This window comes from Ovis aries, chromosome 16 (genome assembly GCF_016772045.2).
Source record: "Ovis aries strain OAR_USU_Benz2616 breed Rambouillet chromosome 16, ARS-UI_Ramb_v3.0, whole genome shotgun sequence".
Classification (NCBI taxonomy): Eukaryota; Metazoa; Chordata; class Mammalia; order Artiodactyla; family Bovidae; genus Ovis; species Ovis aries.
Genome location: NC_056069.1, coordinates 6,465,831 through 6,478,833, shown reverse-complemented (window position 1 = coordinate 6,478,833; position 13,003 = coordinate 6,465,831). Strand labels below are relative to the sequence as shown.

General features: G+C 42.6%; 1 pseudogene; it reads left to right on the top strand.

Annotated features, from left to right (window-relative positions):
- The first annotated feature begins 6,521 nt into the window (after positions 1-6,521).
- Positions 6,522-7,466, top strand: LOC114118768 (ribose-phosphate pyrophosphokinase 1-like; annotated as a pseudogene).
- Positions 7,467-13,003: the final 5,537 nt, after the last annotated feature.

Here is a 13,003-nt window from a genome sequence, read left to right as displayed (position 1 = left end):
ACAGAGATTTGCCAAGAGAATGCACTGGTCATAGCAAACACCCTCTTCCAACAACACAAGAGAAGACTCTACACATGGACATCACCAGATGGTCAATACCAAAATCAGACTGATTATATTCTTTGCAGCCAGAGATGGAGAAGCTCTATACAGTCAGCAAAAACAGGACTGGGAGCTGACTGTGGCTCAGATCATGACCTCCTTATTGCCAAATCCAGACTGAAATTGAAGAAAGTGGAGAAAACCAATAGACCATTCAGGTATGACCTAAATCAAATCCTTCATGATTGTACAGTGGAAGTGACAACTAGATTTAAGGGATTAGATCTGATAGACAGAGTGCCTGAAGAACTATGGACGAAGGTTCCTGACATTGTATAGGAAGCAGGGATCAAGACCATCCCCAAGAAAAACAAAAGTAAAAAGGCAAAATGTTTGTCAGAGGAGGCCTTGCAAATAGCTGAGAAAAGAAGAGAAGTGAAAAGCAAAAGAGAAAAGGAAAGATATATCCATTTGAATGCAGAATTCCAAAGAATAGCAAGAAAAGATAAGAAAGCCTTCCTCAGTGATCAATGCAAAGAAACAGAAAAACAATAGAATGGGAAAGACTAGAAATCTCTTCAAGAAAATTAGAGATACCAAGGGAAATTTTCATGCAAAGATGAGCACAATAAAGGACAGAAATGGTATGGACCTAACAGAAGCAGAAGATAGTAAGAAGAGGTGGCAAGAATACATAGAAGAACTATACAAAAAAAGATCTTCATGGCCCAGATAATCATGATGGTGTGATCACTCACCTAGAGCCTGACATTCTGGAATGCAGAGTTAAGTGAGCCTTAGGAAGCATCACTATGAACAAAGCTAGTGGAGGTGATGGAATTCCAGTTGAGCTATTTCAAATCCTGAAAGAAGATGCTGTGAAAGTGCTGCACTCAATATGCCAGCAAATTTGGAAAACTCAACCGTGACCACAGGACTGGAAAAGATCAGTTTTCATTTCAATCCCAAAGAAAGGCAATGCCAAAGAATGTTCAAACTACAGCACAATTGCACTCATCTCACACACTAGCAAAGTAATGCTCAAAATCCTCCAAGCCAGGCTTCAACAGTATGTAAACTGTGAACTTTCAAATGTTCAAGCTAGATTTACTATTATTTTTAAAATATATCACTTAGTTATTATATATATATATATTTTTTTAAATTAATTTATTTTAATTGGAGGCTAATTACTTTACAATATTGTGGTGGTTTTTGCCATACATTGACATGAATCAGCCATGGGTGTACGTGTGTTCTCCATCCTGAACCCCCTCCCACCACCCTCCCCATCCCATCCCTCAGGGTCATCCCAGTGCACCAGCCCTGAGCACCCTGTCTCATGCATTGAACCTGGACTGGCAATCTATTTCACATATGATAATATACATGTTTCAGAGATAATATACATGTTTTTGAGATAATATACATAATTCTCTCAAATCATCCCACCCTTGCCTTCTCCCACAGAGTCCAAAAGTCTCTTCTTTACATCTGTGTCTCTTTTGCTGTCTCATACATAGGATAATCAGTACTATCTTTTTAAATTCCATATATATGCATTAATATACTGTATTGGTGTTTTTCCTTCTGACTTTCTTCACTCTGTATAATAGGCTCCAGTTTCATCCTCTTCATTAGAACTGATTCAAATGCATTCTTTTTAATAGCTGAGTAATATTCCATTGTATATATGTACCACAGCTTTCTTATCCATTCATCTGCTGATGGGCATCTAGGTTGTCAAGCTGAATTTAGAAAAGGCAGAGGGCCCAGAGTCAAATTGCCAACATCTCTTGGATCATTAAAAAAGCAAGAAAGTTCCAGAAAAACATCTACTTCTGCTTTATTGACTACGCCAAAGCCTTTGACTGTGTGGATCACAACAAACTGTGGAAAATTCTTAAAGAGATGGAAATATCAGACCACCTGACGTGCCTCCTGAGAAATCTGTACGCAGGTCAAGAAGCAACAGTTAGAACTGGACATGGAACAACAGACTGGTTCCAAATCAAGAAAGGAGTACGTCAAGGTTGTATATTGTCACCCTGCTTATTTAACTTATATGCAGAGTACATCATGAGAAATGCTGGGCTGGATGAAGCACAAGCTGGAATCAAGATTGCCCGGAGAAATATCAGTAACCTCAGATATGCAGATGGCACCACATGAAATTAAAAAACGCTTGAAGACCCCACCACCCTTATGGCAGAAAGAGAAGAAGAGCTAAAGAGCCTCTTGAAGAAAGTGGAAGAGGACAGTGAAAAAGTTGGCTTAAAGCTCAACATTCATGAGATCAAAGCATCTGGTCCCATCACTTCATGGCAAATAAATGGGGCAACAATGGAAACAGTGACAGAGTTTATTTTGGGGGCTCCAAAATCACTGCAGATGGTGACTGCAGCTGTGAAATTAAAAGACCCTTGCTCCTTGGAAGTAAAGTTATGACCAACCTAGACAACATATTAAAAAGCAGAGACATTACTTTGCCAACAAAGTTTTGTCTAATCAAAGGTATGGTTTTTCCAGTAGTCATGTATGGATGTGAGAGCTGGACTATACAGAAAGCTGAACACTGAAGAACTGGTGCTTTTGAACTGTGGTGTTGGAGTAGACTCTTGAAAGTCCCTTGGACTGCAAGGAGATCCAACCAGTCCACCCTAAAGGAGATCAGTCCTGAATATTCACTGGAAGGACTGAAGTTGAAGCTGAAATTCCAATACTTTGGCCACTTGATGCGAAGAGCTGACTCATTTGAAAAGATCCTGATGCTGGGAAAGATTGAAGGCAGGAGGAGAAGAGGATGACAGAAGATAAGATGGTTGGATGGCATCACCGACTCAATGGACAGGGGTTTGAGTAAACTCTGGGAGTTGGTGATGGACAGGGAATCCTGCAGTCCATGGGGTCGCAGAGTCAGACTTGACTGAGCGAATGAACTGAAGTGAACTGAACTGATCTCAGTGCAGATAGGTTCCATGCCAAACCCAGACACTAAGGTATCTTCTAAACTTACCCCTTCTCCCTGATGCTAATGGTGTCACCATTCCCATGTCCTGGGATTCCTGTATGTCTCCTGATCTAAGTTTATGCTACAAACATGTCTCTCTCTCACACACACACACACGAGTGCACACACGTGCGCCCGCATAGATTCATCGATACATATGCACAATGATGAGGTTTTATTAAGAGCAACATCCATTTATCCAAGAATTCTGCTGATCACCCATTTAAGCTAAAGTGCAAGGGAGTGGGTGGGTGATCAAAACAGACACAGTGCCTACCCACAGGCACCTTACATTCTAGAGGGTAATTTAGACACAGTAATCGAATAACCAAAACCTAAAGGTAAAATGGCAACAGAGGTAGGTGCTAAAAAGCAAAGATAAGAGGCTGTAGGAAAAAATAAAAAGGAGGTCTGCCTTATTCATAGAGATAGGGAAGGATGACTTTCCTGGAGATATGACAAGTGAGGTGATCTGAAAGAAGTTTAGGAGCTAACCAGGTAAAGAAGGTGGATGGGAATATTTAAGACAAAAGGAGTGGTCAGTGCAAAGGCCCTGTGGTCAGAGGAAGCATGGTAGGATCAAAGAACTGACCAAGGGCCTCTGTGGCTGAAGTTCAAAGAGCTATAGTGAAAGAAGCCAGCTAGAGGTTAGAAGGCATACGACTTTACATTCCCTGGAAAAACCACCATGAAATCCCCAAATAAAACAGAAAGCACATTGATCAAGCAAAGCTAAGTTTACTAGACCTACTGCAATAAACGAGAGCGTAACCTTGACAAGAGTTTCAGTGATATCCCAGAAGGTGGAGGTTTGGGCAGGCTATTTATAGAGTTTTAGGGCCTGGGTTTGATGGTGTTAAGGCTGATTTTACCAGGCAAAGAATTAGTTGGGATTAAGCAGAGTTTACAATGTGGGCTTGTTTATGCCTTGAATTCGTGAACACATTGGAAAGAGGGTCTTATAGTGAGGCTTGTTGTTTGTCTTCCTATCTAAGTTATTTCAACTGGTTCACAAATTTCTCTTCCATCAGCAAATCTTTTTTTAGAGCACATAGCTAAGTTATCTAGGCTGATGCTCAGTATTGCTTAAATGTGGACAGGAATGTTTGACCAAACTTAGTATTTTTTAATACAGGAAGAGCAAATTACGTTGCTTTCAGTTCTGAGGCTGATTTCACTGTAAGTGCAGTGGGAACTCACGAGTGGATTTTATACTCCCTCTGTCCTGCCGAATTTGCTGTGGGGTGATGGGTCACCATCACCATATCACCTGGCTGAGTCACTCACTGCTTGTGGAATTCAGTGTTCTTATCTGTCCAGTGGGAGCAACAGGAAAAGATGACTCAGAAGGCTGTTGCAAAGTTGCTTGTTTTCTTGGGCACGTGTCCTTCTGTGTTAGAAGTGGTTGAGTGTGGACACTCGAGCAAACCAGACCTGTCTTCCTTGCCCATAAGCTGCTCATCATTTCTGACCATCTCCTCTCAACAGTTTCCTCAACTGCAAAGTGAGGATAATAACTTTATTAGGGTAATTCTGGGGATTAAACAAAATGGGCAAGTACATTTTTAGTATTGCCTGGCATGTGACCAACATTAATTACTCTAGGGTTAATCACTATTGTTGCTTTCAAATTTAACCACAGAGCCAAGGTCTCCAGAAGCCCCTGTGTTCACTCCTGACCCTCTAAAGGGTCAATAATGTACGGAGAATTCTTGTCCCAAGTCATCGCTCTCAATCTGCTCTTATATCTCTATTATTAATTTGATGTTTGGCCTACAGCAATGCCTTCTATTTCCCATATTTAGGATTCAAATTATCTGTACTGTCCTCTGGGTCAAGGCTGTCAGCAACCAGATTGCAGGGAACAGGTTTGCTGTCATTTCTTCCCCCACCCAGCAAGAGCTTAAGAACTCAGATCACTCCAAAGGCAAGCTCTAAGTGCCAGGCCTAGGTCCAGGTTGGCTGCTGCAAGCACAGGAATGAAGCAGACACAGATTTCTTAGGGGGTCCTGGGTTTGGAGAAAAAGAGCCCAGATATTACTCTTGGTTGGGATAAAGTATTTACCAATAGATGGATGTATACGGTTCAGACTGAGAAGTGATTCATTCCACCCTGGGGCATTAAAGCAAGCTTCTCAGAGAAGCTGATGCCTGTACAAGGTTTATCAGATCTCACTCATGCATAATTATTATTTTTTATATAAGAAAAACATGCAAACAGAAAAAAACAGAAACAGTTCCAAAATAGTTTAGAGTAAAAGTAGGTCTTCTTTCCAATCCCTGAGTTTCCCTCTCAGAGGCCCCACCTTTTGTAGGGTCTGGAGTGGGTAGCTGTTTCCTTCTCTAGGAGATCTTCCTAACCCAGGGATTGAACCCATGTCTCCCACATTGCAGGCTGATTCTTTACCAGCTGAGCCACCAGGGAAGCTGTTGGTAGGATCTACCTGTGAATATCAGTACAGGCGTCACATAATAAACATCCCCACAGTATATCACACTGTTTTACTTGGGTAAGTAGCTTGAGGACCATGTTATATCAGGATGTGTTGATCTTCCTTATTGTTGTGATTAATTGCTTATACATAATCAGTGCCTATTGACAGAATGGTTATCCCCCCTTTTTAATTTATATATATATATTTGCTGCTATAACAAATAATTCCATGAATATCTCTGAGCACTTATGTGAGGAGTGCATAGGTAATACAAAACAATTTCCAGAAGTAGACTCTAAGTATATATGCATGTTAATTTTGCAAGTTGCCTTTCCAAGAGGATATAGCTACATGCGAGTCTTATCAAAGGGCCAGTGGGAGTTGAGCAGAACCTGGAGGATGGGCTCATCTAGAAGGTTTTCAGGTAGCACAGGAGGAGGGGGAAGGATGGGAGGGATGAGGAGCCCAGGGAGGAAGGGCCTGGAGGCTGGGGGAGCTGGGTAGGTGGATGGAGCAGAGAGGAGTGGGATGAGTTTTTAGGGCAAAAGGCAGGAGTAAGACAAGCGGGCCAAGGAGACTGGGCCAGGCCAGGGGAACCCTGAGTATGGGGCAGTGCTGTTGGAATGTTCCTCGGAGACAACTGGGAAACTGATAGAGATTTTAGCAAAAGTAATATGATCATATTTACTTTTAAGAAAGATAATTTCAGCAGAGTGGAGTAAGACCCAGATAGCCAATCGGGTGAGGGGATGTCATCATAATGCTGATGGAAAATGGTGAGACTTGAACTAAGGAAGAGATTTTGAGAGTCCAGAAGAGGGAATGTTTCTGAGAGGTGTTTAGGAAGCAGAATGGACAGTCTTAATTTGCCTAATACTGGGACAGTTTAGGGTTGCACACAGGGCAGGAATGGAAGATGACAGCGTAGCCTAGTGCCTACCAGTACCTAGTACTGAGTCTCTGGGCCAACTCGATTCGGGTCTCGGCAGCAGAAGCGATCACTAAGCAAAGAGGGCCTAGGGCAGTTGGCCAAGATGCTGAATATCACAATCTTCAGCAGCTCCCACCAGGACCTATCCCAGAAGACTGCTGCCCTTCCTGGGCCTGGGGCTGGGCAAGGCGGTGACTATGAAATTCAGCAATCAGACCTGTGTGGAAATCGGTGAAAGAATGCGTGGAAAGGATCTACATTGTTCAGAGTGGCTATGGTGAAATCAAGTTAATTGAATGGAACTTTTGATTATGAATAATGCCTGCAAAGATTGCTTCGGCCAGTTGGGTTACTATGGTCAGCCTGTGCTTCCCACTTATGTCTGGAAGAATAAGAAGGATAAGAGCTGGGCTCCAATCTTAATTAGCCAAGCTTGTGGCAAAATGATCTCTGTAGTAGACAAGGGTCATAGTATCGCCAGGGACCTGCATGCTCCTCAAATTTTTGATAATCCAGTGGAAAATTTATTTGCAGAGTCAGCTGTCCTTAAATGGATAAGGGAGAAGATGTCTAAGTGGAGGAACTCCATGACTGTCTCATCTGATGCTGGAGGAGCTAAGAGAGCGACTTCTGTCTCAGACTGGTTGAATGTGGACTTGGCTTTGATTCACAGAGAATGGAGGAAGGCTGATGAAGTGGACTGCGTGGTTCTGGTGGGCAATGTGAAGGCCTGTGTGGCTCTCCTAGTGGATGACATGGCTGACACCTGTGGTTCAATCTGCCACGCAGCTGACAAACTTCTCTCCCCTGGAGTTGTGTTTATGCTGTGCTGACTCATGGAATCTTTTCTGTTCCAGCCATTTCTCACATTAACAATGCATGCTTTGAAGCAGTAGCAGTCACCAATACCATACCTCAGGAGGATAAGATGAGGCACTGCTTCAAAATACAGGTGATCCCTATCTCCATGATCCTTGCAGAAGCCATCAGGAGAATTCACAGTGGGGAATCTGTCTCCTATCTGTTCAGCCATATCCCTTTACAATAGAATAACTTCTGAGGATTAAAAAAATTAATAAATAAAGTGAACCCTGCCCCTTGTTTTCCTTTGGTATTTGGTGAAAAATCCAGCAGAAGACCCAGCTTGTTTCAGTGTAGCTTTCTACATTCCATATCAGTTATATGAGCATTTCTTCTATTGAATTGACCAAAAATTTTGTTTGGGTTGTTACATAACATGTTATGGGAAAACTTGAATGAACTCTTTGGCCAACCCAATACGTTGGAGAAAGCTAGATTGAGATTAGCTTCTGGGATTTCTTACTTGCTTTGTCTCTTCCTGGCTTCTTTGATCCTGTGAGCCTTGCAGCTTTAACTACAGCTCAGCTGCTGCAAGATGTGAGACTTTGGAAAGCTTGTTGTAGGGTGTGTAAATGTGTTTGGGGAAGCTCAGTCTACTTTGCATGTGAATGCTTCAGCCCCCACACCCCAACATGAGACCAATTCTCTAAAGTCTGTACTCAATTAGAGCAAGAGCCTGGGGCAGCCTGAACCCAACTCTGGCTGCTAAATCCCTGTAAGGCTGGAGCAGCCCTATTTGGTCTGACCTTCTTTTCCTGGCCAAATATCTACTTGTTCCCAAGTGACCCCTGTGCCATAGTCTTCTGGAAAGCAAACTCAGTTTCTTCTCTATAATCTGGAACACTAACATGAAATTATTTCACTGTAGCTTAATCTTCCTTAGCTTACTACCACCATGGAGGTAGGTTTTAGGTGGTGCTGCAGTGCCTTTTGATTATTTAACTGTCTAATTATCATCTTCCTTCCTTGGATCTATTTGGCCTCTCAAATGATCTGAGATTTCTGTTTAAAGAAGTTGATGTTACTGTCTTGTAGAAGAAATGAATAAAGTTATCTGTCTGACTGTGAAGAAAAAAAGGTCTAGTACTTTGAGATTCATTAACTCATCTGATTTTTTTAAGAAAACCTCTGAAATATTAAAAAAATTATTTTAATGTTTTATGTAAATCTGGTAACTTTTTTCGCTAATAGTTACTTTGCCTAATCAGCCCGGAGTACTATGGGAGCAGAACAAGATGGAGTGAAGGTGGTGCGGTGGTCTCTGGAGTCTTGAGAGTAGCAATTCAGAAAGGATATCTAGCTCTCTTGGGGTGGGTAAAGACCATTAGGATGCCAGGATGGGGCTGAAGCATAAGCCATCACAATTCTCTTGAGGGTTCACCAAAATTCCCCTCCCTCATGAGAAGGAAAAGTCATCAAAGGACTTTTCTGCAAGCCTTTCTCTGGCCGCAACATGCAACTTGTGGAATCTTAGTTCCCTGACCAGGGATTGAACCTGGGTCCTCAGCAGTGAGAGCATGGAGTCTTAACCACTGGACCACCAGGAATTACCTTTATAAGCCTTTCAAAACACTTCACACCATTGATAAGGATGTGAAGAGACCACAAAGAATAGTTTGGAATTATGCACAGGCTTCTAGAGTCACTTTACAAGAAGAGGTTTAAAAAGACAAAGGGACTATAGACTCAGGAATCGAGACTAGTTCAGTAAACCATAAACAAGCACTTGGGAGATCTTGGAGACTTGGGAGATGAAGTGGGGTCTCTGTCCAGGAAGTTCTCAACCAAGATCCTTTGGAGCCAGTTGAAAGAGCGCTCATTAATCTGTTCCCAAAGTCTCTTGGCAATAACAAGAATGTCTGGGGGAAAGCCATCAACCCCCAGATGATCTAAGCAGGAGGTTCTGCTTTCAGAAATCACCATCCTGCAAGCATGTTTTCAGAAGCTATTGGGCTCTTAGGGCTGTGTTGAGTGGTATCTGATTCTTGTACAACAATCATTTGACATTAATTCTCCAAATGAATGTCAGTGGACGTAAGGGTAGTGGGGCAATTCTAGGAATGACCTGGGGTGATTCCTTAAACAAATATAAAGAAAAGAGTCAGTTGTTGTGAGCTGGTGCCCATGACCTCTCTTTTGAACAACACCCCAGTGTAAATGAATCTGATGCAAGTCATTTGAGGACCCCATGTGAGAAACACTGCTGTACTTGGAAGTCCTAGTAATTGGAGGCCGGCTAAATCTAACACTGTATAATACCAGGTAGAACCTAGAGTCAAGATAGGTGAAACAAACAAGGAAGCCACCTCACAGCTGGTATTTATGGAGTCAAATCTGGGGAGTCAGACAGTCAGCTAATGAATTAGCCACGTGCAAGAGTTGGATCGGTTTTTCCTGGCAAAGTGTTGGCTTGGTCTGGGGAGGGGAGTGAGACGTGAGAAGGAGGGTCACTGAATATGGAAACCAAGAAGGTCTTCATTTCATATCAAGCAGAACACCTAGTCTTTGCTGCAGCTCGTTCTGGATGCTGGGACACGGTATGAATCCGATGTTGCCTCCAGGAGTCTGTAGTTGCTAGAAACGAGGGAAAGGAAGAGCGCTTTCTTGGCAAGGTTCTTATTTGTGAGCTCCAGCTCTCTAGAGTGGTGCAGCAGACAAACGATGCTCTGCCCTATTTTAAATTTCGAAGGAAAGACATTGACACTTGATATCTGTAGGGTACCCTGCAAACTAATAGCTCAAGGTAGATCCCAGTTGCAACCTTAGACTGTGCTATATCCCTTTTGACAATGCCATAACTTTGATTTTCAGCAGTTACTGTAATAAAAGACAAGGGCAGCATGAAAATCAATGTGAAATAGGATATGAGGGTGGTGGTGTTTCATGTACTTTTCAAGGTTTGAGAAGGTGTGTGGTACCCAAGGGCCTCCCAGGTGGCTCAGTGGGTAGAGAATCCACCAACAATGCAGGAAACCCAGGTTTGAACCCTGGATTGAGAAGATCCCCTGGAGGAGGCCATAGCAACCCATTCCAGTACTTTTGCCTGGAGAACCCCATGGACAGAGGAGCCTGGCGGGCTATAGTCCACGGGGTCTAAAGAGTTAGAAGCGACTGAAGAAACTAAGCAAGAATGCAAGTGGGACTCAAGTGTATCCCTTTGGAAGTATTTTAACTCTTCAAGAATAAACCCCAAAATATTAGTTTTCTTTTGACTTACGTATACTATTTTTAAATGAATGTTAAATTGTTAGGACATAGATACTTATTAAATTTTTAGTTGGAACTAACTGCTTAACTAATAACTGGAGCTATTAGGTGTTTCCTTTCATTAGGGCACTGTGAAAAAATTACCTAGATGCTCAGACACTGTGAGCAGTTCCTAAGTCTAGGAACTTTTGGATTACTCTGTTCTTGCAAAATTTCATTCTTTTTAATCTAATTCTTGCCATAATGGTATTTGTGAGGTATTATTACTCATTCCCATTTACTTTAGACAAAACTGAAGATCAGTGAAGATTAGTATCTCACAGCTCGTTAGTGCCAGAGCAGGAAAGAAATCTGAATCGGTCTGACAGAGTGTCCCTGTTCTTAGCCACTATACTTAGCACTCACATACTTAGGATGTCTAATTAGCCAGTGTACCCTTAGCATTAGGAAGGCTTAGTTTTACCGGATTACTAACAAGGCCACATTATTCTTTCATCCTATTAAATCATAGCAGTGTCTCATCCTCCAGTCTGAAATCCCTTAATGTCTGGGCGGTGCAGCCCCATGAGTCAGACCGCTGGCTCCTCTGCTGTGATCATGGACAGGAGCAGGGCCCTGAGGACCTGCGAGGGAATACGGCTCTAAATATGGTCCTGACCAGGCCCTTTTCCCAGGGACGGCGGAGCCTGGTGGGCTGCCATCTATGGGGTCGCACAGAGTCGGACAAGACTGAAGTGATTTAGCAGCAGCAGCAGCAGCAGCAGCAGCAGCAGCAGGCCCTTTTCCAGGCATCAGGAGGTATTCTTCCTGAGGAATGAGGAACATTTGGAGAGAGTTCAGAAAGAAGCAGCCTCTCTGATCACAGGGTGGGAATGAAAGAAAATTACAGTGTTCAGAACCAGCTCATCATCCCCTCATGACATCAAGGAGAAGACAGGCCCAGGAGGGTTAAGACACTTACCTAAGGCCACACAGGGCATTGATGGCAGACCCAACACTCTTGCATAAGCCATCACTTTAATTTTATTGAACCATAACTGATTTACAATGTCATGTTAACTTTTGTTGTACACTAAAGTGACTCAGTTATACATATATGTATATATACTTTTTCATATTCTTTTCCATTAAGGTTTATGACAGGATATTCCTTGTGCTATATTGTAAGACCTTGTTTATCCATCTTATACATAATAGTTTGCATCTGCTAATCACAAATTCTCAATCCCTCCCTCCCCCTTGACCACCACAAGTCTGTTCTGTATGTCTGTGAGTTTGTTTTTATCTTGCAAATAAGTTCATTTGTGTATTTTAGATTCCACATATAAATTATATATTAAATTTTTCTTTGTCTGACTTCACTTAGTATGATAATTTCTAGGTCCATCATGCTGCTACAAATGGCGTTATTTCATTTTTTTTTAATGTTTGAGTAATAGTCTATCGTGTATATGTCACATCCTTTTTATCCATTCTTCTGTCAGTGGACCTTTAGGTTGTGTGCACGTCTTGACTACTGTAGATAGTGATAAGCCATTACTTGTTTTTCCCTGGGTAAAATTCTTTCATTTCTCCCATTCAGATCCCCACACTTGGACCCCTGTGCCCCTCATGGAGGGTTCCTCTGCCAGGAAGAAAGCTGCCTTTTGAGGCCCCATCTCCTTGAAAGAGACTGAAACGCAGGTGGAATGCCTGCCAACCTACCACAAAGGCATCCAAGGCTGTCATCACAGAAAAGCCTTCACTCTTGACATTAGCCATTGGGCAAAATTAACAGCCAAGAAGAAAATCTCAGACGCCTCAACTAACTATTGCTATGCCACCTCCAGGTTAGCTGGAGATGGACATGTCAACCTCCAAACTCCACGGTGGCCCCAAAGGTTTCCTTTTAAGAGTTAACATGGATTGGGCCAGACCCTCTGTGCTGCAGCTCACGTCTATTACCCTCACCGTCACTTAGCAGCCACATTTTAAAGACCAAGCCACTGAGATTCAAAACAAAGAACATTTGAAAGTTAGGGAGTAAGTGAGATGGGAGTTCAGACTAGCTGTCCATGTCTCATGTTACCTCTCATGCAGCTCTTCCATTGTTCTTGGAGGATGGGAGAGTGTTGTAGAAAACCATTAGCTGCTATCACCAATGCTGTCATCTTAGGATTTTCCGCTCCTCTTTGGACTTCAATTCTGAATACACAGACCTCTTCACTACCAGCTTCCAGTTGGGAGAGCACCTCGGGTTCTCAGATGGAAGACGGTAGCCCTCACCACAGGATTCAACCCCTGTGCCTCATGACCTCCCACCTATATCCAAGTATGGTCTTCATGGGCATGCAACCTGGCCCATCACATAGGTACCCATGCTTAGTAGAGCCCTGATTGTGATTTAATGCTCTGTCTTGAAATTCTTCACAATTTTGGAACAAGGATCCCACATATTCATTTTTACTGACTTCTGCAAATTATGTAGCCAGTGCTAAGAACAGTTTCACTGCTGTAACAAAGAGACCCTCAGGAGCT